The following is a 27,491-nucleotide window of genomic DNA, read 5'->3' as shown; positions in this document are numbered from 1 at the left end:
TTCTTACAACAGTGAGTGTAGTAAATCCAGTAGAGTAAAATATTTACAAATACAGAATAGTAAAAAATGTTTTTTCGGCCAATTGCAGGCTTTGTTTTGCCCCTTTAGCCTATGCGAGCCTGTAAATGATAAAAAGGATCCACCCCCTTTACCTCTGAGTAACTTTAGCCAATAGTGACTGATTCAAATGATGATTGACACATTGGTTAGGAAATGAAACGCCGGCATATGTATCCCAGCATACACCGCGGACTACTTCGCCCTTCGGGGGAAAAACTAGTCGGCGGCTGCTTGCCTTAGTTGCAAGACTTTGCGACTTAATATTGATCCATATATAAGGCACACTGTATTATAAGGCGCATGGTCAGCTTTTGAAAAAAATAAAGGCTTTCAGGTGCGCCTTATAGTGCGGAAAATACGGTACTCATGAATTCCAACTGTGAACAATTCATGGCAATCAGTACCTTGTATATAAAACAATAACATTTTCTTCAGAAAATGTTGCAGAGCAGTACAAGTGTATGTCTCTTTGACTTTCAGTGAATATAAGATATCCATACAAGGATTGCTATATACGCCTCTCTTTGCGTGTTTTGACTAGCGAAGAGTGTGTATCCCATGACCTAGATCAAATGAGATCAGCTTCAACCTACTGTAAATTCCGGACTATAGAGCGCACCTGATTATAAGCCGTACCCACCACATTTTAAGAGGATAACCACTTTTGTACTTACAGAAGGCGCACCTGTATATAAGCCGCATGCGCCCACAATAAAACATGTAACACAATCACATATTTAACCCAAACCCGACTTTTGTACCAGCGATTGTAACTGAATATAAAGTACACAGTCCAAAAACCACAGCCCGCAAAATGAACGGAAAATGGTACCGGTACTTAAGGTTTGATGCAGACCTGCAGAGTCCGGGACCTGTTGAAAATAATCCAAGGAAAAAAAATGTATACTTCGAAAGGTAAGGGTGGGAAAAATATATATCCACTATTGTCCGCTGCGTCCACATTACGTCTCACCTTTACTCCACTTCCCGTCAGCCCCAGTTGTTTTCGCCCCTTCTTTTTGAATCGCCCGTGGAAAACATAGACGTACACCGAGAGAGTTTTCAAAGCTTTAATAATAATATTATAACTTTCATCCCAAACCGTGCCTGTGAAGGGTAGCAAAACGCTACTAGCAACACGCTCGCAACACAGTAAACGGCTCTGTTAAAAAAAAAAACATACCGTTCTTGTAGTAATCACGGTAAACCGTCCTCATCTTCCTCCTCATAACTGACGGCCATCAAAGTCGTCTTCCCCAGTATGGGAAAGAGACTGTCATATAGACATCGTCCCATGCTCCCTTAATCAAAAACACGCTAGCAACACGCTCGCAAAGTAAAGTTTACGTGCAGTAGCTCTGTTTCCTTCTTTATCGGACTGCTCGATTGCATTTAGCTTGAAAGCTGCGTCATGTGCCTTTCTTTTTGCAATTTGCATGGTGAGGATATTTCTACGCTAATTTAATTTGTGCACAAGCTAAGAAGTTGCAGTCTTCCTCGGCGCATATATTCCACCGGTCTAAATCTTTTGTACTCGAGCGCTGCTAGCGGCTGTTCGAAAAATTACATAAATTGGCCGCATCACTGAATAAGCCGTGGGGTTTAACGTTTGGGAAAAAAGTAGCGGCTTATAGTCCGGAATTTACGGTAGTTAAGGAACGTAGATCCAATCCGGAAAAACTACTGTGCGTAGTTACGCAGCCAATGGTACACTCAATGGTAAGTCGGCTTCAGAAAGCTGCTACGAAAGAGAAGCTGGCCTTAAAGTGATTACAATCCGAGCCAACAGGTTTTGTGGTTGGCTTTTGATATGTGAGAAAATTGGAACCTTGTAAGCTTACTGACCGAGGGTGCGAGAGCTTGAAAGAGTCGGTGCTCACATCTGCACCCCGTGCACAGCCGCTGTGTTATTGTGTGCCACGGTGTAGCCAGCTATGAATACCAAGTTAGATTCCACTGCATACAAAAATGCTCACCAAAGAACCTGAATCAGCCTTTGTGAAATCCCTTTAAATCTATCTGACAAACCAACATTTTCCCAGTTCGGGAATTCAGCCAAGATGTATTGCTTTGTGCTCCCTGAAGTTGGTCTGAAGGGAAAACAGGCTCTTGTGGTTGACAATAGACCTGCTAATGCTATCCTGAGTTTCTCTCAATAGCACATTTTGTGCTTTATGACAAGGTGAGACATCTCATTTGATTGCTGCACAATATTTGTTCGACTAATTATTGCCAATGGCTTTTTTTGGTGTTGTTGCCGACTGTTTACTGGCCTTGTTCACTGTTTACTGAGGGATACTACCGTCTGTCATGGTGTCGTCACATAGTTAGGTCACATGTGTGCAAAGGGTCAATACCAATTCAATTGGTACGATTCTGTCACTTGCCCGCTAATTGCCCTTACCTGCACTCACTCTTTCAGCCCCAGCAGCCACCCTTTCCTAATTATCCCTCTCCCTATTTAAACACTTCATTCTCGGTCACTCTTTGTCAGTCAGTCAGCGAACCTCCGCACATGCAAGGCAAGCACTTTTTGACTCTGGCTCCCTTTTTGATTCTGACCTGTTCCTGCATCCTGCCTGATTCCGTCCCCTGTTTCCTGTATCAATCCCCTGTCCCTGGCTTCCCGATCACCTCCGGTTAACTGACTTCCTTCCGATCTCCGACCAAGCTTCCTTCCCCTGTTCCGGCTACCCAACTTGCTTTCGATACCCGACCATGCTTCCTTCCCCTGTTCCGGCTACCCGACTTGCTTTCGATACCCGACCCCGCTTCGGTCTTCTGTCCCGGCTACCCGACTAGCCACCTGTCACCGGCCGCGAGGGCTTCCTGCTCGTCCTGCCCAGCGAGCACCAGATCGCTGTCTTTTCCCTCCGCCCTGACTTCCCCGATCCCTTAATACAGCATTGTGTGAAACGTTACCCCTTTGGGTCGACTGCTTGTTCCGGTCGTGAGACAGTATTAGATTTGGAAGGAATAGGAACCACATTTTCAATAATGACACTCTATTTCAATCATGTTCATGGTATTACCTATTTACCTAAATATATTTTCTCACTTTTTTTCCCCAAAATTGTTTTTATTCATTGCATTTTGGCAAATTTGGCTTTCCAATAGCAGGTGCTCGTCGTGTATTTGAAAGGACTTCAGTTTCATGATTCTATGGCCCACTGTCCCCTTCATCATCCCCTTCATAACTAATGAATGGGAACGCTCCTCAATTCTGATCAAGAATATCTCAGTGCAAAGTCAAGCATATGAGAACCAAGCGTAGGAAGTGTCAATGGACAAGCGAGGTGCAATTCCCATGAGTTCTGACAGCTTTAAGCAGTCTTCACTACACAAACTGCACTACCGTGCATTACTTCTTTTGCATTTACAAAAGGTGAACCGAGAAGGTGAAGCCACTTTATTCATACCACCAATGTTCCCTCTAATTTTCCACAAGTCTAAGCATTCACACAAAGTCGGTGAGCAACGCTTGAAACAACAGTGAGCAACCATAATCCCATGTGTGGCAAGATATTTAATTATCAAACATGTCCAAAACTTGACATCAAGTTACATTTTGCTGAGTTTCCGGCAATGCATTTTTTTTTTCTCTTTTGAATGAATTGATTCACGTACTATTGCAAAGGTTGTACGGCCTACGAACGCCGTTTGTTCTTACGATTGTTTCACAAGATATCCATTTCTTTTTATTTCCTGATATATTTTGTCACATAATATTAACATTTTTGGGGGCGTATTTAGTCGGTTGTAAGATACAGAACTGTACTTAATCAAATTTTTTAGTGGAAGTACAATGTTGGCAACAAGATTCACTAGATATAATTGGAAATTATTTGAATGCAACACAAACTTTTTTTTCTACTTTTTTTTTAAATTCCTTTAAAAAAAATCTCATTGTGTTTATTTTTTCCGAGCTGTTACTTTTTTCTTTTTGTTCCCTATTTACTTTTTTCTTTTCTTTTTTTCTGGCTTTTTTCAAAATGTTTCCTTCTTTTTTTCTCAGCTTGTCACTACTTTTTCATTTTGGTATTTTTTTCATTTTTTTTCTATTCCCTCTTCCTTTAAGTCATTTTGTGCATAATTTTACATAATAATTGGTCATGTTGGGATTAAAGAAGCAAAAGCAACCTGAAGAGCCGTTTAGGACCCAAAAGAGCTGGTTCTTTTTAGTGAGCTGAGCCGAAGAAGCCGGTTCTCGACAAACTTTACTAACTTTACTGAACTTCGTTCGACTTTGACTCGACTTCAAAATACCGCATTTAGGACACAACGTCAGGGGAACCTGTGTATTTTTACCTTCATGCACTGTAACTTTGACATAAGTCGTTTCTTAATTAGTCATTTTGAGCCCTCATTTTTTGTGCGCCGGCTAGATTTTCTTGTGCGCTAAGAATGTGCGAGCAGTGCGCAATTGCGCACGCGCGCAGCTTAGAGGGAACACTGCATACTACCACCAATAATCAATACCAATGTTTACTAGTGTGACTATTTTCTTTCACACTGTTCACTGTTGGTTCATCATTCATCAACAAAACAGTTGTCTGCCCAACAATGTCAATGATATTGCAGTCTCTCATTGTTCAAACCATTAAGTATAATTTATTTCACAAGGCATTCCGATTTCAGTACAAGATTTACTCAAGATGTGTGAGAGATATTCAAGATATAAACTCTCTGTTGGCAGAATTATTCAGATAAAAACACTTATTGAGGTTTGACATCCCTCGCGAATGGAGCGAGCACAGCCCAGGCGCCATCTTCCCAGGTTGCCCGGGCCGTACTGACAACATTTGGTCAGTAGGCATGGTTTATTGATGTCACACATAAACAGGAAATTCAGATTCAGATTCAGATCTACTTTATTGTCATTCTAGTACACGTGTATACAGAACGAAATGTCGATACATCTGACCCGAACAGTTTCCTTAAATGTACAGATATAAATAAAATGTTGTATTGAGTTGGAGTATTGAGTACTAATAATATACTAAATAATTATGGCTATGTATAATATTTTACAGTAGTGCAAAGAGTGCAAGAGGAGCAGCTAACCAGATGTGCAAAATGGGCAGTCAGGTAAACAAGTCAGGTAAACAGTAACAATAACACTGTAGTACGGAGAACATATGTGCAAGGAGTGGCTAGCTATAAAGAACTGCCAGTAGTGCAAAAAAGTCAAACAAAACCAACAGATGTACAGATTAGCAGCAGTTTAGATTTACTATGTGTTTGATTGACCATTTAACAGTCTAATGGCCAGGGGGACAAGACTATTGTGGAACCTGGTGGTCCTGCACCGCACACTGCAGTACCTCTTCCCAGAGGTTAGCAGAGTGAACAGTCCATGATGGGGGTGAGAGGGGTCCCTGATAATGTTCTTGGCTTGGGATAGGCAGCGCTTCTGGCCAATGTCCTGAATGGAGGGGAGAGAAGTCCCGATGATTTTCTCTGCTGTCCTCGTCACCCTCCTCACACTACCCCAGTCGGAAACGCTGCAGCCTCCACACCACACAGAGATACAGCTGGTCAGGATACTCTCTATGGTGCCCCTGTAGAATGTGATGAGGGAGGGTGGGGGCAGGTGGGCTCTCCTCATCCTCCGCAGGAAGTACAGGCGCTGCTGTGCCCTCTTCACCAGTGATGCAGTGTACACGGACCAGGTGAGTTTGTTTGTGATGTGCACCCCTAGGAACTTGATGCTGCTGACAACCTCCACAGCCTTGTTGTTGATGAGAAGTGGGGCATGGTTGGGCTGTTTTTTCCTGAAGTCGATAATGATCTCTTTAGTTTTGTCAACATTTAGGACCAGGCTGTTGTCCCTGCACCAGCCCACCAACTGCTCCACCTCCTCTCTGTAGGCCAGGTATTTGTCGTCCCTGATGAGGCCCACCACTGTTGTGTCGTCCGCAAACTTCACGATGAAGTCACACATAAGCGCGACTTCACATTAAAATAAAATAAAATTGAGAAACGTATTTACAAATAATGGAATTAGACTGATCTTTGAAACGTTGCTATGTGTGTGTGTGTGTGATGATTGTTTTTATATTTAGGAATATAAAAACAGGTTAATTTCATAGCATGGAAGTCTGAGAAATACACAAACAAAAAACAGTCAACGTTACAGATGTGCACAGGTCCATGGTATCACCACGGGCTTGGCTTCAAGTTTTCCCTTCATTATAAATAGTGTAGTTGGTTTCCTAAAGTTGGCCATGCTTAATGAATCAGACTGTTTGATTACTTAATGTTTTATCAGAGATGCAATGTAGATTTACGAATTCACTATTTTAGGTATGGACCCCTGCTAGTCCAAACATGGCATTTTGTGTTTGTAGGGTTAGAGTTGAGAAGGAAGAGTCAACTGTTTTATTTAGAGTATAAAAGTGGGTAGCCATTTGAGAGTTAGTGTCGAGGGATGATGGCATCGATATCTCTGAGGCTTCAGCTAATGACCAATCATGGCTTAGCTTCAGGAAGCAGGTAAACCGTTATTGATTGTTACCTGAAGCCTTGGCAACGTCAATGTCATCATCCCTCAAGACCAGCTTTCAAAATGGCTGCCCCTAGGGAAAGATACAAACAGTTTTGTTTCTTTGCTTATATTTTACAAACACAAAAGGCAGTGTTAACAATTAACCTCAACCCTACCCTGTAAACCTCTAACCCCCAATCCCTGTCAGGCAGGATGTAAGGAAAACTGAGATCACTTGCACTCGTTTCTTGGTTTTTATTGGAAGGAAGGAATGACAAGACGTGAATCTTCGATCCGTTGTTTGACGGATTGTCGAGACTTGACAGGCGGGTGAAGGCTTGGCGGGAATGGTCGCGGACAGGCGTAGTCGTCGTGTTGTTGGTCGGGGCTGGAGAAGAAGGGCGTCGTTGTGTTCGGAAGAGAGATCAGGAGTCAGGCGGGCAGGGCAGGTCTTAGGCAGATTCGGAAACGGGTCGGCAACGGAGATCAGGTAGAAAAACAGGAGGCAGGCAAAGAGTCGGAGGTACGGGCTTTCTGAGCAGATGGCAACAGATCGCATAGTACAATCGAACAAAGTGTTACCGGAAGCTGGGGATTTAAATATACAGGGTGCGCCAATCAGCTGTCCTGGCTGTTGGCGCCAAATCCTGAACACAGGTGTTCCCGATCCGGGTGATTGTGACAATCCCAGCTTTGACCAAAACCCGACCCCTTGCTCCAACGAATAATCCAACCCTAGCTCAGACAAAAGAGCCTTAACTTCGCTCCAACCGAAACCCCCCTCCTAAGCAAAACCGAAACCCTAGGTCCAAACCTAAAATTTGTACGGGCTTGACTAGAATTCAAACACCAACCTGTGTGTGTAAGGCAGGTATCTTAACAGTTAAATTACAAGTGACTTTAAAACTGCAGTTTTGGGCTAGAATCCTAGTCCCCTAATCTTACCTCCAACCAAAGCCTACACTACAATTTGTACTGGTTTAATTAAGGACCAAACCCACAACCTTGTGTTAGTAAAGCAAGCTTCTTAGCAGTGAAATCACTTTAACCCTTCTTTTGGGACGAAAAACCTTTGCCCCCAACTCTAGCTAAAAAGTCCTAACCCTAGCCCCAACCATGGAATTTTTACTGACTTGATTGGGACCAAATACACACCCCTGTGTGCAAATGGCAATCACCAGTTGAGCTTAGACTGAAAACTATTAATAGCTCTAGTTTAATGCTAAAATGGTAGCCCCTTAATCCTAGCTCCAACTAAGATGCTAACCCTAGCGCCAACCAATATCCAACCAAAACCCAAACCCTAGGTCCAAACAAACCCCCTAATTTTATTATCAACCAAAACCCCAACTATACCCTAAAACACTGCACCAACATACACTCTAAATCAAACCCCAACCATTCAACCCTAGATTGGTACTTGTTTAACTGGGGATCAAACTGACAACCACGTGTGTCCAAGGCAATTATCTGACCAGTTGGGCCAGTCCAGCAGCTCCAACCAAACCACCTAACCCTAGAATTTGTGGCTTGACTCAGGGTTGAACTCAAACCATAACCCTAACTCTAGATCCAACTAAAACTCTAACTCCAACCAAAAACCAGACCTACCTAACCCTAGAATTTCTATTGTCTTGACTGCAGATCAGACCCATAAGCCTGTGCGTGTCAGGATAGCATCTCACCAGTTGAGCTATTGGTGAAACCCCTAGTCTAGGGTTGAAATCCTAGCCCCTTATTCGTAGCTCTGAACAAAACTCTAACACTAGCACAACATTTGAGACCCTTTGCTTGCAACGATTCCCGAACCAGTCATCAAGGTCTTATTCAAAAAAATGAAGCTTGCAGGCTTCATCTCTATGGCAATGTGCATTTGTTTTATTTCTGTCATGAACTGGAACAGGATCAGGACCCAAATGCATGACATTTCTCACACAAGTCTTTTATTTTACGGGAAATGGGGAGTCAGGCACGTTAGGCAGCAGTCTGGCGCGGAATGACAGGAAGCCGGAGACTGACGAGATCGATACCAATTGCCTGAGCAGATATCGGACAGATAGGGCCGATATAGGACGGGACGTGATTGATATAAAAACAGGATATTCAAATTAAACAGGACAAACTAGACGGGAACAAAACTGGAAACCAATATTAAACAGGACAAAATAAACGGTAACCATACCGGACAGGAAATACCAACAGGAAAATGGACCGAGTCAAAACCCACGTCTTGCAGGGCAGAGGTTCATTGACAGACTGACAAAAGGTGAGTGAGAGCACTGAGGTTAAACAGAAGGAAAGCCAATCTGTCAACGAGCCGCAGCTGGCGCCAAACGGGCGGGGCCCATTGGGCGCCATGGCAACCGTGACAATTTCCAGGAGTTAATATTATTTTTTTGTTCAACCTTAATATATTTTAACACTGCTAAACGCCACACAAAAAAAAAAAAAAAAAAAAAAAAAAAAAAAATCCATTAGTGAGTGCCTGCTAATTAAAACCCTCTATCTGTGGTTCACCCCACGGCGTTAACATTAATTTCTATTGATTCAAATATGCTTAGTACTTCATAAACAACATCACCCTTTTTTAACATCATTATGGAAATGTCAGTGCGTCCTGTAGAAGAAAAAAAATGCTTAATCACAACCAAATCGTTGAAACAAATTGCTTCAGTGCATCCAGTCTCAGTGAATTGATTGTACAGAACACAATTTTAAAATTAGGACATACGTTTAACTTTCTAATAACCCTATTAGAAAGACAGATGGGGCCGATATAGGACCGGACGCACTCACCTTTTGTCAGTCTGTCAACAAACCTCTGCAAGACGTGGGTTTTGACTCGGTCCTGTTTCCCCTTGGCTTTTTCTGTCCGGTATGGTTCCCGTTTATTTTGTCCTGTTTAATATCGGTTTCCAGTTTTGTTCCCGTCTAGTTTGTCCTGTTTAATTTCGATATCCTGTTTTTATATCAATCCTGTCTGTCCCGTCCGGTCCTATATCGGCCCCTTCTGTCTTTTTGCCCCAGCTCTGTGTGTGACAGCTTGTCTTCATTTGCATGGATGCAACGCAAACTGTAATTTATGACAGCACGGGCCTGATTGATGATGCCGCAGAATGCATTTGAATAAAGTAACCTTGCACCGCATGCACAAATATTAGCAAACTCTTTCCATAAATGCGAACATGCAATTACTGTAATGCTGATTACATGGTCATGCAGACGTCCGGGGTGCACCTAATGAACCGTAAATTGTGCGTGCAAATGACATATTTAAACAAGATGAGAGAGCCAAACTGAAAATTTGGGATTTTAATGATCGAGGGTATATAGAAATGGCAGTGGTGTGCCGTCAGGGCCTGCAAAGCCTTCTCTGTTGGCCTAAAAAATACCTGAATCTGTCAGAACCAGAAAGGATACAGGACCCAATCGCGTGACGTTCTGACCCAAGCCTTTATTCTATGGGAAATGGGGAATCATGCACGTTATCTAGCCGGTCTGGCATGGAAAGACCGGAAGCCAGAGACCGATGAGACCGATTCCAATTGCCCGAGTTGAAATCGGACAAAAAGTGACAGACAGGATGAATAATGGATCAGGTAATCGAAAATTAACAGTGGAAACTAGACGGGAAACTAAACTGGAACCCGAAATTAAACAGGACCGCAATAAACGGGAACAATACCGGCCTGGAGATATCACGGGAAAACCGGACCAAGTCAGAACCCACGTCTTGTGGGGCAGAGGTTTGTCTGAGAGAAAATAATAAACAGGACAAAAACAGACAGAAGACTAAACTGGAACCCGAAAGTAAACACAACACATTTTAATACCTGTTTGGCTGCAATTGCGTTCAAGACCAATACTACCATCCGTTTTTTGATTTGATCCTTTATTGGTTCCTCTGGTGAAGAAAAGGTCAGATGATCACTTGACGGCAGTCAAACCTTCAACGGAGGCACAGAATAGTGTTTTCATTAGACTGGAGTATTTGCAGGGATTCTAAGTAAAAAGGAACAGTATATATATATATGTCATACAGTACACATAGTAAATACATGGTAAACTTCATCCCTTAGTGTATTCAAGGTATATTTGATCTTTAGTGTACTTGGAATGTTAGTATTGTTCCAATCCAAGTAAATACAGGGTAGTATCTATCAACACCAGGGTTAGGTAAGGTTACTTTAACGTGATTACTTTCAATTATTTTTGGATTACTCCAATTCCATATATGCTAATAAAAGACAAAATAAACTAAATATGAATAAAATGATGACTCACAACACGTGGTAAGCTTTCTCTCCTGGCTTTGATCTCTTTGATCTCCGGCAAAACGGACATAAAATGCGACAGAAACAAAATGAAAATAAATCCAAACAGCTTGCCAACATCATTTTTGCCGTTCCATGTATTCCGTTACTCCCCAAGCCTGCACAAAATTTAGTCATTTTAACCTTGCGAATGATATTTGGAACGATGCATTTGAGTGATTGGTGACATCGTACAGACACTGTTTCCGTCCGTTTTGTCGACGTTCCCATTGTAGCGCCTTATAATCCGGTGCGCCTTATGTATGGAAAATATAGGACCGAAAACTATTTTTTGGGGGTGCACCCTATTATAGTGCGGAAAATACGATATAATTAACATCGCAGGACTCGGATACTTTTTAGGCCAGCAGAGAAGGCCTTGCAAGCCCTGACAGACCACCAATGAGAACTATTATTAGAACATTCTGCCGTGGGCAAGGTATGCCTAATGGAGAAATGCTGTAGGATGAGAGACGACCAAGTCAAAGCTTCGATGCACTTGAGGTTCCACCTCATAATATTTGCCCTAACCCACCGACGTCCCCTCTCACCTGTATTTACCTTTATCTTAGAAGATAAAAAAGCATCCCCTCCGGCCACTTCCCACTTCGGCTCGTCTCTGTTTTTAGACTTGGCACCACTTCATGTGAGGCAGTCCTTGCACTGATATGATCAGGTGAGAAAAAAATCAGCTTAGTGATCTCTCATGAGCTGAATATTTGCTCTGGTGAACACCGATTAAAACGTTGGGGATTTTTATTCAAAGATTGCTCGACAATAGCTATTTTATAAACTAACAGGTGTAAATTTAATAGATACTGTGTGTTACATCCTCTAGTCAAGTCAAGTCAAGTCAAATTTATTTATACTGTATAGCCCTTAATCACAAAAATGTCTCAAAGGAGCGACGCCCCCAGCCTGTAAACTAGTCCAGAAGTCTATGACGGCCACTACGCAGTTTCTCATATCTGCCAGCCGGTCCATGCAGGCGTTGACATGCTTCAGGTCAAACGCTGGTCCGCTGACTCATCTCAAATCGTCCTTCTCCTTCGTATCACCACCAGGCAGGTAGTCGGAAAAAGACAGGGCAATACAGAATATGAGGTGGGCATCAATCATAAGCTTTGGAATAGAAGTGTGTCTTAAGCCTCAATTTAAAAACTTCCATTGAGGTTGCAGATCTTATCTCCGGAGGCAGGGCATTCCATAGCACGGGGGCCTGGATGGAGAACGCTCTCAAGCCTGCAGACTTCTTGGCTCTCGGAGTCACAAGTAGACCGGCTTTTTCCGAGCGCAGACTCCGTGCAGGAACATAGGAACTTCTAGAGAAGTGTTTGGACCCAAACGTGGATCGCAGACTCGTTTTTAGCGGGTCGTGGACCCTTGCCTCTGCAAAATAATGCTAAGGGGCCGGTCACACAGCCGTTTGCGGCTGAATCACGGCTAAAATTTTGCGTTTTTTTTTTTTTGCCCGTGGTTGCCCGGGATGGAAAATGCGCAAAATTGGCCAACCCGCTGTTCATCGGTGGTATGCCCGCAAAACAGACGCCGGCGACTGTTCCACTTCCTCACCGCGTCATTTCTGCGTCATTTTCACGTGTGGACCACGGGTATAAAAGCTCCCGAGCCGGTGTTGTGCCCAAATCCGACTCCTACGCAACACCACCACCCCCCCACCCCCTCGCGTGAACGCACATTCTGCTGCGATCGCTTTTGTTGTAAGCGTGCATTGACGTTGGTGACTTTTTCATCCGTGTTAACAAACGCATTTTGTAGAATACGATCGCACTTTATTGTTTAAATAAACGCGTTATATGGACTAGGATCTCCCAATTGTTATAATTAGCTCGCTTTATAGTTTTAATAAGCGTTTTATATAGAATACGATCGCTTTCGTTGGAAACGCAGCAGAATGCGCGTTCACACGAGGGGGGGAGGATTTACCGTTCGATTACGTTCACAACAAAAACAAAGACGGAATGGTTTAAGTTGTATTACATTTCCAACAAATGCAAGACAAAGTGGTTTTGGTTATATGTTCGCCATTACATTCCCTAAAAGTGAGATAAAACGAGGTAAAAGTGGTTGTAGTAGCGAGGGGATGCAAATATCGGCACCGGGCTGTAGAAATCATAGGTCACTACGCTGACGGGGATCCATGTTCACCCCCTTGACGTCTCGAGCACAACTGACGTGTGCTCGGCATTCGCGCTGTTTGTACGCGGAGAAAGGCGTTTGACCGTCACACGCGTAACACGCTAATTTCACGTAATAACACCGCGATACAGGCGCAGAACATGCTATTACCATGCTCCACCCACGATTACCCGCTGAAATTTCCCGTCCTACCCATGTGTAACCACGCCCTGGCCGCGGCCAGAGCACGTCGTTCCGCGTCATTTCCGCGTCATTACCTCGTGTTGACCACGTGTGCGGCACACGGTTTAACACGTGCTCAAACTTTTGAGCAGCTCAAAAGTTTTGCGCGCGGCCAACCTCGTGTGAATTTCCGACCGCGAGTAAAGCACTGCTGTATCTCGTCTATATGGCGGTCTCAATGCGTCCAATAGCGTCTGCCTCAAAGGCAGAAATTTCTGGCCGTGATTCAGCCGGCCGTGGAAAACATACTGTACTTGTAGTGAGCACAGATTTTTGCAATCTGGAGATGGAATAAGAGCTTGCTCTGTTCACTCCACGCATCGGCCCGGTATTGCAGTACCTCCGGGAACGGTGCATTCGCAATGATCGCAGCTAGGCTTTAGGGCTAGGACCTTAGCTTGGCCTTTTGGCTGAGAGTAAGAGTCCCGGCTCCTTGGCTTTGTAGCGTATAATAAACTGACCGATAACGGATAATGGATAATGAATAACGAAGATAGAACAATAACCCTTAAAAACCCCGCAAATGTCTGTGTGACCGGCCCCTAAGAACAAGAAAAACGTCAATCACACTCTTCAAGAGATGATGATAATGTCCGGACCAGAACGGAGTCAGGACCCACTTGCGTTACGTTTCTCTCAGTTTTACTGGGAAAAAAGGAAAGGATTGCACTCACGAATCAGTGATCGCTGGCCGCGGGAAGCAGGTTGCTCTGAACGCGGAAGTGGCAAGCGATGGCAATGTCGGAAACGGAAAAAACGGGTATGTAGCCGGGACAGGAGAGCAAAAAACGTGGTCGGGATCAGCAACGAGTCGAAAGCCAGGAGAGGAGAGTAGACGTGGTCAAGATGAAAAAATGGGTCGAAGTCGGGAAACAGACGGGAGCAAAAACAGGTGTGAGTCAGGGTCGAAAAAGCTTGCCTAGAGTAAACTGAGGTTTGCAGACAGACTGACAGCAGGTGACAGATAGATGTGGGTTTAAATAGTGACAGGGAGCCAATCAAAGTCCGAGGTAGTTGGAGCCTATATATATATATATATATATATATATATATATATATATATATATATATATATATCTATATATTAAGTGTTTTGTAGTATAGACGCGCAGTGGGTAGCTTGTGTGCTTTACAGTCCTGAGGTCTCGAGATAGAACCTCCCTTTGTGGAGTGTGCATGTACTCCCCGTGCTTGCGTGGGTTTCCACCGGGCACTCCGGTTTCCTCCCACATTCCAAAAACATGCATGTCAGGTTAATTGGCACGTCCAAATTGTTCCTAGGTGTGAATTAGCGAGTGAGTTTTCTGTTTCTGTGTGCCCTGCGACTGGCTGGCTGAGATGTGCCAGTACCTTCGTAATTTGTTCGGTAAAGTGATCTGCTACTGTGGCAAGGTCACACATCTATCTCTCCATTTACACTGGTCATATCCCTCCAAGAGGGGTGACCGACTGCAAGACAACCCCATACACAAAAACAAAGAAAAGAAAGAAGAACAAAAGTAGCAACAAACACAGCTAAATTTGACCATGGCCAACCCAAACCCCCAAACACCCAATCAAGAAAGCACCACTGCACCCAAGTTGGTCATGCTTTCGTCCCTCCAGATGAAACGGGACACCAGAAAGCGGCCATGTCACTCTGGTCAGGATGACACAACACACTCTTCTGTTAAACATCAGGGCTCGACAGCTTTCAACGGTTTACCCCTACAATGGGAGACAACTGACACTTTATTTGCATTACTGACTTTACTTTTAAAATATTGTGCAATGGAAAGTTTTTGGGTCTCCAGTTGAGATTTTTATACAGTATTTTTGTTACATCGCTGTTTTTTTAACTCTATTGGCTTTTGTTCTGTACAGTTGTATTCTGCGACAGTTTCAATATAAATATTTCTGGTTATTTATTTTTGTACTGTTAAAGTTTGCAATTCAGTTGAAAATGAACATTTCTTTAGTCCATTAAACCTTTGTGCTCTGCGGCGGCAGTGGCTCAGGAGGTAGAGCACTTGTCTTGGGATCAAGAGATCGCGGTTCAAATCCCAGCTCCTCCGTGTTACATGTCGAAGTGTCCTTGGGTAAGACACTGAACCCCTAATACCCCCAATATGCAGGTTAGCGCCTTACATGGCTGCACGGCCGCTATTGGGACATGTGAAGCACACTGTAAAGCGCTTTGGGAAGTCTTCACTTGAAAAGCGCTATACAATGCTGACAATTTCATACTTATGAACTTTCTCAAGGGTGGGGGTCTTATTATTCAACGATTATGATAATTCCAAGCATACTATTGGTTTTAGATCGGTATCGATTTATACTAACCTGCTTCATTGCTGCTATGGACATTTTGGAGTATTTTACAGGCTTGATGCATCATAGCTGTCATGCACTTTCTGAACACATTTTCAACATATTACCCATTGTTTTCTTTTATGTTTTGTGTATTGTTACCCTGGTCATCCTGGAAGGGGGGATTACCACTTGCGAGGCCCATTGTCAAGGTTTCTTTTTTTCTTTCTTTTTCCTCATGCTGAGATTTTGAGTTTTCCCTTGCCCACATGTTTGTTTAAGAGCAGGGGCTCGTGTAATTGTAATCCTGTGCAGTCTTTTGAGACAACTTGTGATAAAGGGATATGATCAAACCCCCTCCCTCCCCCTAATTACCATTCACACATCAAAATTAAACTGTGCTCTTACTCCATTACAGAAAACTTTAGCAATTTAAAGTGCTGTATTGCTGGTGGCATACAGCATAAATGTCCTCCAATAAAACAAAGGTTCCATTTCTATGCATGTTTCGTGGCTTCAAATTTTCAGAACGCATATAATCGTCTATCCTAGATGCGGGTTTGGAAGGTGAACTCACTTTGATTTAACCCCAACTCCACAGCGAGGAAGGAGCTCAGAGTGCAATTTCAGGATTAATCATAAATGTTGTTTTGCTCCGTCTTCACTGAGCTTCTTTTTCAAAATGCGGGGGTAACTAAGCTGATAGCGCAAAGGTTGAAAAGAGGGTAGGTGGAGCAGGAAAGAGAACCACAGTTTTAATGTCTCAATTTGCAACTATGTTGTCCTTAGTTTTCTAGAACAGTGTTTTTCAACCTTTTTTAAGTCAGTTCACGTTTTTTACTTTGGAAAATTTTACCAAACGTCTTGTAAATAACACTGAAAAGTATGTTTAATCACAAGATAATTTATAATACCACCAGTTTTTACAGTAAAGACACTTGACAATGATATAATATTTGCAGAAAATGATTCATAAATCTCATCTCATCTCATTAGCCGTACCGCTTATCCTCATTAGGGTCACGGGGGGGCTGGAGCAGCCATCTCCGGGCAGTGGGCAGGGGACACCCTGAACCGGTTGCCAGCCAATCGCAGGGCACACGGGGACAGACAACTCACTCGCTCATTCACACCTAGGGACAATTTGGACCGGCCAATTCACCTGAAATGCATGTTTTTGGAATGTGGGAGGAAACCGGAGTGCCCGGAGGAAACCCACGCAAGCACGGGGAGAACATACAAACTCCGCACAGGAAGTCTGGAGCTGGATTTGAACCCACGCAGGAGGTTCCCATGACATGAACTGTGCCGCACAAGCGCTAACCACTGCGCCGCCGTGCTGCCCCATGATTCATAAATGTTTTATAAAATTTTAAATAAAAAAAAAAAAGACATTGGATAATTTCTCACGGCACACCTGATGATCTCTCATGGCACACTAGTGTGTTGCAGCACAGTGGATGAAAATCACTGTTCTAACACGATGGTCTGAGATCCCAAGAGCCAAGAAGAGATCCGCAAGCTCGATAGCGTTCTAAATTCGGGCTCCGGTGCTGTGGAATGCTCTGCCCTGATTTGATCTACAACCTTAGTGGAAATGTTTAAAAATAAACTTAAACCACACTTCCATTCTATAGCATATGAATACCTTATATGTTACGTTGACAATCTCTGTGTATTATTTGCCCTCAGGTAGGTTTTAGATGAGGGGATGGTGTCATAATAGTCTGTGGTTTTGCAATAATCTAGGTGATAAAAGAGTGCTAAGATTGTTAAGTTATTTGACAAACACTTGGATATTTTATTGTTTTTTACTATAGAATATTGGGTGGTTTTGTGCACTAGTTATCTATGTGCCCCACACTTCAATATTTAAATAAAGAGGATGACAGTTAAAATTAGTTAAAACAATATCTGATTATTCAATTAATCAAAATAAGAAATTATCGTCCGATTCGATTGGTTATTAAACCAATCGTTAGTTGCATCTCTAGACTACATTCAACTCTCTGCTTTGTACTTCTTAACCCAGGCATGCCAAACTCAGTTTGGGGCCAGATTCAGACTTATGTCCTCAGGTGGGCCGGATCTGTGAAAAAAAACTGTCAACACGAAATATTCAGCTTTGTATTTCTGCACTATGCTTGATCATTTAACCCAAATCTGTAACCTACCCTTTAATTCTAATTGTGGATTAAAAAAATAGTTTCCAAGCACAGCACATGTATTCACAAACAATGGAAAACATTATTTTCATGTTTGGAATTGAATGTGTTTATTTTACAGTTGAATTAATGCAGCTTTACATCTGAACCAACACACCACACTAAAATAAAATCTCAAATCAAGTCCATGTTTATTTGTGACACCCTTAATCACAAGGCGTCTCAAAGGGCTGCACAGACCACGGATTATTGCAAACCACAGACTATTTTTACACCATCCCCTGATCTAAAACCTACATGAGGGCAAGGAAAAACTCAAAACCTCAACATGAAGAAAATGAAGAAACCATGAGAAGGGACCGCACATATGAGCTCATCCCCCTTCCAGGATGACCAGGCCAAAATGGATGTTGCAATAACAAATACTACACAGATGTTGTCAACATGAAATATGGATCATTCATAAGCTATAGAATAGAAGTTTGTTTTAAGCCTAGATTTAAACAGTTCCCTTCAAGTGGGAGCTATGAAAAAAATATGCAACTGAACCAACTCACCACACTAAAATAAAAACTCAAGTCAAGTCAAGCCAGTTGAGCCTTGAATTAAATACAAAAGAAATACAAAAAAAGAGTTGAACAGGCAATAACATCAGATACAACTTCCAGGCCGGGCCTACTATAGCTGAGAAAATAGTGCACAATATTGTATTTCACATAAAACCAGATAAATCTGTTACAGATCTAAAACCATCGATAAGTGGTCAGCATGTGAAGTACTAGAGGTGCTGAATGAATACCACGCTGAGAAGAGCTACAAAGCAGCTTCCCTACAACAACCTGCGAATAGAGCGGGTACTACGGACAGACTGAAGAGATCTTTTCCTTCTCATGCCATGAGGCTCTTTAACTCTACCCGGCAGAGTAAAAGCCCACAGTAAACCACACCACCTACATTGCATATTACCGAATCTTATTGCAATATGTATTCTGTGTAGCACTATTTAGTTATTCTATATAACACGCTACAGTGGGCATTTGCAACGTATTTGTATGTTGTATTCTTTTTGCTTTATTATTGTATTGTTCTCAGCTCAGGGATGCTGCTGGAAATGTGAATTTCCCTTCGGGGATGAATAAAGTATCTATCTATCTATCTATCTATCTAAATCGTGTTTTTAATTATCTGCACTAACAAATGCAGTACCACCACACCTTCTCTCCCTTTGTCTCATTGCACTCCTGCAGTCTGCTTGCTGCTATTTGATCCTAAAACTTGACTTTTTTTGCCTTTACCAGTGCATTAATATCTTGTGTCAAATTCTGAGTAGCAGCACACTTAATGATCCCATTTAAGTGTTTGTTTGTTGAATTTGAGCGCTGTTTTGTTTTATTATTCATCATCAAACAGAAGACCTGTTCACAAAGATAAGTAATGTAGATATTGTCAGAACGGAATTAGGACCCAGATGCGTAACGTTAACCACAAGTTTATTGAGAGAAAGAGAAAAGGTACCGCCCGCGATCCGGTGCTCGCGGAATCGGATCGTGTTTTGAATGCGAAAGTGGATCTTCCGGAGCGGGAAATCGTGGTGTCGGAGAGGGAAAAAGACAGGTCGATAGCCGGGACAGGAGAGCAAAACGTGGTCGGGGTCGAAAACAGGTCATAGCCGGAGACCAACGGGGAAATCAGGAACGGACGGGTGTCCTGTCTTTTTCCGACTGCCTGCCTGGTGGTGATACGAAGGAGAAGGATGATTTGGAGATGAGTCAGCGGACCAGCGTTTGACCTGAAGCATGTGAACGCCTGCATGGACCAGCTGGAAGAGATGGGAAACTGCGCCGTGGCCGTCATAGACTTTCCGGACAAATTTTCAACATGTTACCTAGTGTTTACTATGCTTGTGTATAGTAATGCCAATTGTGATTCACCCTGGTCATCCTGGAAGGGGGATTACCACTTGTGAGGTCCTTTCTCAAGGTTTCTCTTTTTCCTCACGCTGAGGTTTTGAGTTGTTCCTTGCCCACATGTTGGTTTAAGATCAGGTAATTGTGTCATTGTAATCCTGTGCAGTCCTTTGAGACATTTTTGTAATTAAGGGCTGTATAAATAAATGTGACTCGACTTGACTTGGAATACGGGTGCAAAAAGCGGGACCGACGGGAGTCAGACTCAAAACGCTTGCCTTGTAGAAACAGAGGTTCGCTGACGGACTGAGAACAGGGGAGTGGAAGGACCAAGCTTAAGTAGGACGGGGAACCAAGCAGAAAACCAGCAGTGGCTGGCGCCAAACGAGCGGGCACAGGTGAAACTAGTCATAATTACAGATATAATCCTTCCTGGTCGTCATTTCATTTACACCTTCACTGCCCTCTAGTGGCGAAAAGGAACAAATGGTAACTTTTGGTCAAAATAAGCCAGCACTCGCTTCTTTTATGACAAACTCAGACATTTATAGCGTGTCCGATTAAATCTCCAGTTTCCTCCTACATTCCAAAGACATGCATTTCAGGTGGATTGGCCCGTCCAAATTGTCCCTAGGTGTGAATGAGCGAGCGATTTGTCTGTCCCTGTGTTTCCTGCGATTGGCTGGCAACCCGTTCAGGGTGTCCCCTGCCTACTGCCCGATGATTGCTGGGATGGGCTCCAGCACCCCCGCGACCCTACTGAGGATAAGCGGTGCAGCTGATGAGATGATGATTAAATCTTCCCACAGACCGTACGTCTGACATACCTGTCTTAACCTATCAAAGCCATCCCTCCTCCGTTCTGGTCTGCAATGAGCAGCTTCAAGCTGTTGGCCTATGAGTCACCAATCTATTGACTGTCTCTCTGTTGATTTTCACCATTCTGCCTGTCAGACCTCTTAGAATCATCTGGGCTTTCCAATCCACAACTGGCGATGGATGAAACAACTTCTTATGGTCCCTTCAAAATCATCCCTTTTAAATTGTTCCTATCAGTCATCTGTGATGTTCTGACAATGGTTCCATCTCAACAATCACTGCAAAAGGGGGAAAGAAATGAGACTCGCAATATTAGTCATTTTTCTGTTGTTGTGACATCAAGAGTCAGCATGGTGACTCACGCATGATTTATTTTTTGCCTTTTATCACGAAACTCACATTATTATTCAGGCGTAGGAACAGCTGTGGTTGGAAAAAGTCTAGTTAAAATAAAATGTATACACACCGTTCCAAAAAAAATGGAAGTGCACTAAAGGATGTAGTGTCTGAAGTTGGTTCGTGATTTAGATTGCTTCATTTCCAAACCTGAGCAAAGTTTCTTTGAGTTGTGTGTTCTACCTACCTACCTACCTACCTACCTAGCTAGCTAGCTAGCTAGCTAGCTACCTACCTGCCTACCTATCTACCCACCTACCTACCTACCTACCTAGCTAGCTAGCTAGCTAGCTAACTACCTACCTACCTACCTACCTACCTACCTACCTACCTACCTACCTACCTACCTACCTAGCTAGCTAGCTAGCTACCTACCTGCCTACCTATCTACCCACCTACCTACCTACCTAGCTAGCTAGCTAGCTAGCTAACTACCTACCTACCTACCTACCTACCTACCTACCTACCTACCTACCTACCTACCTACCTACCTACCTACCTACCTACCTACCTACCTACCTAGCTAGCTAGCTACCTACCTACCTACCTGCCTACCTACCTGCCTACCTACCTGCCTACCTACCTACCTACCTACCTACCTACCTACCTACCTACCTACCTACCTACCTACCTACCTACCTACCTATCTATCTATCTATCTATCTATCTATCTATCTATCTATCTATCTATCTATCTATCTATCTATCTATCTATCTATCTATCTATCTATCTATCTATCTATCTATCTATCTATCTATCTATCTATCTATCTATCTATCTATCTATCTATCTATCTATCTATCTATCTATCTATCTATCTATCTACCTACCTACCTGTCTGTCTGTCTGTCTGTCTGTCTGTCTGTCTGTCTGTCTGTCTATCTATCTATTGTTGGAATTAAATATCAAAATGTACTGTTTACCAAATTGTTCAAATTAGTTATCTGACTCCATTAACCAAACACAACCAACGTGTACCCAACAATTTATGCGCGCTCGTTTCTTGAGGGAAAAGATGAACAGGAAGCCAACATTTCCACACGGCGGCAGGTTTATTTTCCCTAAATAAATTACTAAGTGTATTCCATCGAAAACGGCCGGATTAGTGACGTTGGAGTCTGTGTGAAGCCTTCTTCTGAAGTCCTTTAGCTTTCTCTTCTTGGCCCACGTCTCCTGGCTAGATGGTGTCTCGGCTCCTCCAATGGGCGTGCCAGGAAATTGTTTTGCGCCCACCGTTCTCACAACACAGCGCCTTGTTCTCAAAACAACGCCTGCCGTCCTCAGTCAGAGTCCTGTTATCAACAGAACTAGACAAAATATTCTGCGTTTGGAACAGCCTGACCTGTCATTGAACTTTGGGGTTGCAGTAGCTCAGGAGGTAGAGCGCTCGTCTTGGGATCAAGGGATCCCAGTTCGAATCCCGGCTCGTCCGTGTTACATGTCAAAGTGTCCTTGGGTAAGACACTGAACCCCTGATACCCCCAATAAGCAGGTTAGCGTCTTACATGGCTGCAAAACAAGGCCGCTATTGGGAAATGTGGAACACATTGTAAAGCGCTTTGGGAAGTCATTGACTTGAAAAGCGCTACATAAATGCAGATCATTTCATTTCATTTCAACTTAAGCCTACTCAGTGAAAATGTTCATTGCATTATGAGTCAATCGTGTAAAATCCTTTATAGTCAAATGTATAAAATCCTTCATTATCTATCTATCTGTTTGCAAATGAATCCTAATATTCTCATGAACTCATTTAAAAGGAAAAAGCGTGCATATCATTGATGAACACAGCAAATTTTGCCTGTTGAGAGGACAAAACGATCAGCCTGTTTTCAAGCAGGGCAATATCATTTCTGCAAAAGTCAGATGCAGACAGACAGACAGACAGACAGACGAACGGACAGACAGACAGACAGACGGGCGGACGGACGGACGGACGGACGGACGGACGGACGGACGGACGGGCGGACAGACAGACAGACAGACAGACAGACAGACTTTTGGACTTCAAAACAATGAATTTCTCCAAAAATGTAAGATATTTAATGCCTGATATCAGTAGTTTGCCCACTCTTGTTCCAGTGCATCCTTGACAATGTCTTTTTTAAACCTTTATAAACAAGTAGATCCATTTTGCTTTTTCACGACGGTTTCTTTCACAATAAACACATGAACAACAGTTCAGAGTAAAAATCTGGCTGATGTCGGCTTTGTTGATAGCTGATGGCGAGAAGCTGCTGGAAACAACACATTTCTCTACGTAATTACTCAAATAATTGATGAGAGAAACGACAACAAATCTGCTTGAAAACAGGCTGATCGTTTTGTCCTCTCAACAGGCGAAATTTGTTGTGTTTGTCTACAATATGCAGACTTTTTTTTAATGAGTTCATGCACTTACCAGGATTCATTTGCAGACAAGCCCACCCTACCAGCCCCTCGCGATTGTCAATACCAGAACAGAGACAGGACCCACTTGCGATGTGTTTCTCACATGTTTTATTGGTAGAAAGAGAAAGGGTTGCGCCCACGATCCGGTGATTGCTGGACGAGGAAAGCAGGTCGCTCCGAACACGGAAGTGGACCTTCCTTGGTGAGGGATGGCCGTGTCGGGAACGGAAAAACGGGTCAGTGGCCGAGACAGGAGAGCAAAACGTGGTTGGGGTCGGAAGCGAGTCGTAAGCCACGAAAGGAGAGTTGACGTGGTCGGGTACAAAAAGAGGTCGAAAGCCGGGACGGGAGAGTAGACGTAGTCAGGATCAAAAACGGGTCAAAGCCGGGGGACAGATGGGAGCAAAAAACAGGTGGGAGTCAGGGTCGAAAAAGGTTTGCCTAGTGTTAACTGAGGTTCAAAGACGGATTGACAAAAGGGGACAGATAGGAGTGGGTTTAAATAGGGACAGGGAGCCAATCAGAGTCCGAGGCAGTTGGTGCCAAAGGAGCGGGCGGGCACAGGTGATTGACATCGGTAATCATGACAGTGATATTTCATCAAAAAAAGGTAGCAGGGAAACAACATTGATACTGGGTGTTCCAAAAGTCTTGGGCGAATATGAAATCCCCATGTGTCCTTAACTATAAATGATACTAAAACAAAAGTCGTGCCATTTTATAGCATATGACAATAGGTTTTATGTAAGGTTTGTCACAGTTGCCAATTGGCCTCGCCCGTTTGGCGCCAGCTGCGGCTTGTTGACTGATTGGCTTCCCTCCTCTTTAAGCGCAGTGGTCTCACTCACCTTTTGTCAGTCCGTCAACGGACGTCAAAACGTGTGTTTTGACTCCGGTTTCCTGTTTGTGTTTCCTGTTCAGTATCGTTCCTGTCTATTTTGTACTGTTTAATATCGATCTCCAGTGTCTGGTATCGTTCCCGTCTATTTTGTCCTGTTTGATATCGATCTCCAGTGTCTGGTATCATTCCCGTCTATTTTGTCCTGTTTGATATCGATCTCCAGTGTCTGGTTTCATTCCTGTCTATCTCGTCCTGCTTGTTATCAGACTCCAGTCTCCAGTGTCTGATATTAGTCCTGTCTGTCCCATCCCGTCCAGTTTCGACCCCATTTGTCCGGTATCTGCTCGTGTAATTGGTATCGATCTCGTCGGCCTCTGGCTTCCTGTCATTCCACGCCAGAATGCTGCCTTACGTCTTCCGCGCAGTGATCGCCGAATCACTGGTGTTTGGGTTAACATGCAAGCCTGCACCATTTCTTGTAAAATAAAACTTGTGTGAGAAACGTCACGCATTTGGGTTCTCTTCAAGTTCCGGTTCTTGACAAAGTTATTGGTCTATGTATGTATTTCTTTTCAGATCCATTAATGGTGTCCACTTAACCATACAAGGCATTTTGTGTGCTTGAAATGAAAAAAAATGAATGATGGACTGTTGTTCAACGTGCATTTCTCAGAAAATTCAGAAAGAAGCCACACTTGCATTTGATATACTGAGAGCCCACATTACTTTCTTGAGGATCAGCATGATTCCACAATGGTGGCATTGTTTTGTGCTATGTTGAAGAAAGCTGTCTCCGGACCATTCTCCTCTAAAAGAGCAACAGGCGATGGTGAGACATACCCCAACACGCTGGAAAACTGCTTAATGGATACATTAAGTGAGAAAGAGTCTTCATTTTCTAACAGGATGAAGCGCCACGACACTGGAACCTCAGGGTTAGACCGTTTCTGAACACATCACACACACATCAGAACACATCAGAAAATAATTGGATAATTTCATACCCGTGCCAAGTAGTATTCCAGATCTCACACCATGCTTTTTATTTTGTGGGGATTTGTGAAAGGATTGGTCTATGTGCCAAAATATATGGATGAGCTGAAGACTTTTGTAACACCCTGTATGAAGACACTCGATAACCAGGGTTGGGTAGGGTTACTTTAACTTGATTACTTTCAATTACTTTTGGATTACTCCAATACCAAATATGCTAATAAAAAGACAAAATAAACTAAATATTAATAAAATGACTAAATTTGGGGAGGCTTGGGGAGTAACGGAATATATGGAACGGCAAAAATGATGTTGGCAAGCTGTTAGGATTTATTTTCATTCTGTTTCTGTCGCATTTTATGTTAGTTTTCTTCATCAAAGAGATCAAAGCCAGGAGAGAAAGCTTACCACGTGTTGTGAGTCATAATTTTATTCACATTTAGTTTCTTTTGTCTTTTATTAGCATATTTGGAATTGGAGTAATCCAAAAGTAATTGAAAGTAATCAAGTTAAAGTAACCCCTCCCAACCCTGTCGATAATACAAGATTATCTTTATTCTCAAAGGTCATGAATAAACCCGGGACCTTAAAAAACAAGAATCTGACCTGCGGGCTTTGACGCACATGGAAAGTGACGTGCAATCGGAGAGAAAGGAACAAAGTTTATTCTCCAAACCAGCCCTTTCCCCACTGCATTTGTAAAGTAATGGAAACAGGATGAAGAGCTTCCAGCAAAAGTCGTATCGAGACGAGCGTGCCCACTCTAAAGTGACAAACGAGGTCTTCTTGCTGCTGCAGTCGTGAGCTTTCGCCATTATCTGTCTAACTTCATCACAAGCTTAGAATCCAGCGCACTTCAGCGTCCCAACCAGTGTTCCCTCTAAGCTGCACGCGCGCACATTCTCAGCGCACAAGAAAATCTAGCCAGCGCACAAAAATGAGGGCTCAAACTATTAATTAAGAAGCAACTCAAGTCAAAGTTACAGTGAATGAAGGTAAAAATACACGGGTTCCCCTGACGCTGTGTCCTAAATGCGGTATTTTGAAGTTGAGTCGAAGTAGAACGAAGTTGAGTAAAGTTAGTAGAGAACCGGCTTCTTCGGCTCGGCTCACTGAAAGGAACCGGCTCTTTCGGTTCCTAAACGGCTCTTCAGGTTGTTTTTGCTTCTTTAATCCCAACATGAACAAATATTATGTAAAATTATGCACAAAATGACTTAAAGGAAGGGGGGAGTAGAACAAAAAAGAAAAAAAAATACCAAAATGAAAAAGTAGTAAAAAGCTGAGAAAAAAAAACAAAAGGAAGAGGAAAAAAGAAGGAAAAATCTAGAAAAAAAAACAGAAAAAAAGAAAAGAAAGAAATGTTGGAAAAAAGTAAATAGAGAACAAAAGAAAATAACAAAAAAAGTAGAAAAAAACACGGAAAAACAAAGAAAAAGTTTGTGTTGCATTCAAATAATTTCCAATGATATCAAGTGAATCTTGTTGCCAACATTGTACTTCCACTAAAAAATATGATTAAGTACAGTTCTGTATCTTACAACCGACTCAATAAGCCCCCGAAAATGTTAATATTATGCCACAAAAGATATCAGGAAATAAAAAGAAATGGATATCTTGTGAAAGAATTGTAAGAACAAACGACGTTTGTAGGCCGTACTACCTTTGCAATCGTACATGAGTCAATTCATTCAAAAGAGAAAAATAATTTTGCATTGCCGGAAACTCAGCAAAATGTAACTTGATAATTAATTATCTTGCCACACTTGGGATTGCTGTTGCTCACTGTTGTTTCAAGCGTTGCTCACCGACTTTGTGTGAACATTGCTGACAAGTAACTCCTTTCCTTGTCTCTGCATCCAATTTGCATAATACAGGCGTGCGATTTGAATATGTCATGTGCAATTTGTGCTACAATGTGTGCATCTCAAGTCACCTCCCCCAAAGGAGAAGCCCAACCTGCTAAAAGCTGAAGCAAAGACTTCCACTTCAGATATCGGCTGAGCCAGTAACTTGTACGTTATTCCCATTTCCCACTCCTGGCCAAGACGATTAACATTTGGAAAAATTCAGTTGGGACTAATGTTCCCAGTAATTTTCCTTACGGGTCTGAGCGTTCACACAAAGTCGGTGAGCAACGCTTGAAACAACAGTGAGCAACCATAATCCCAAGTGTGGCAAGATAATTCATTATCAAACATGTCCAAAACTTGACATCAAGTTACATTTTGCTGAGTTTCCGGCAATGCAAAATTATTTTTCTCCTTTGAATGAATTGACACATGTACTATTGTAAAGGTTGTACAGCCTACAAAACGTCATTTGTTTTAACCATTCTTTCACAAGATATTCATTTCTTTTTATTTCCTAATATATTTTGTCGCATAATATTAACATTTTTTGTGGGCTTATTTACTCGGTTGCAATTATTTGAATGCAACACAAACTTT

General features: G+C 42.7%; 1 protein-coding gene and 1 pseudogene across 2 annotated transcripts in view; both read left to right on the top strand.

Moving 5' to 3' along the window:
* luzp2 (leucine zipper protein 2) overlaps nucleotides 1-27,491 on the top strand; it is a 317,514-nt gene that overhangs the window by 85,478 nt on the left and 204,545 nt on the right. The window lies entirely within an intron of this gene.
* Nucleotides 13,505-13,594, top strand: LOC148366792 (U2 spliceosomal RNA; annotated as a pseudogene).

This window comes from Urocampus carinirostris, chromosome 4, assembly GCF_059441175.1.
Source record: "Urocampus carinirostris isolate Australia breed hairy pipefish chromosome 4, RoL_Ucar_1.0, whole genome shotgun sequence".
NCBI lineage: Eukaryota > Metazoa > Chordata > Actinopteri > Syngnathiformes > Syngnathidae > Urocampus > Urocampus carinirostris.
This window is presented reverse-complemented; position numbering and strand designations above follow the sequence as displayed.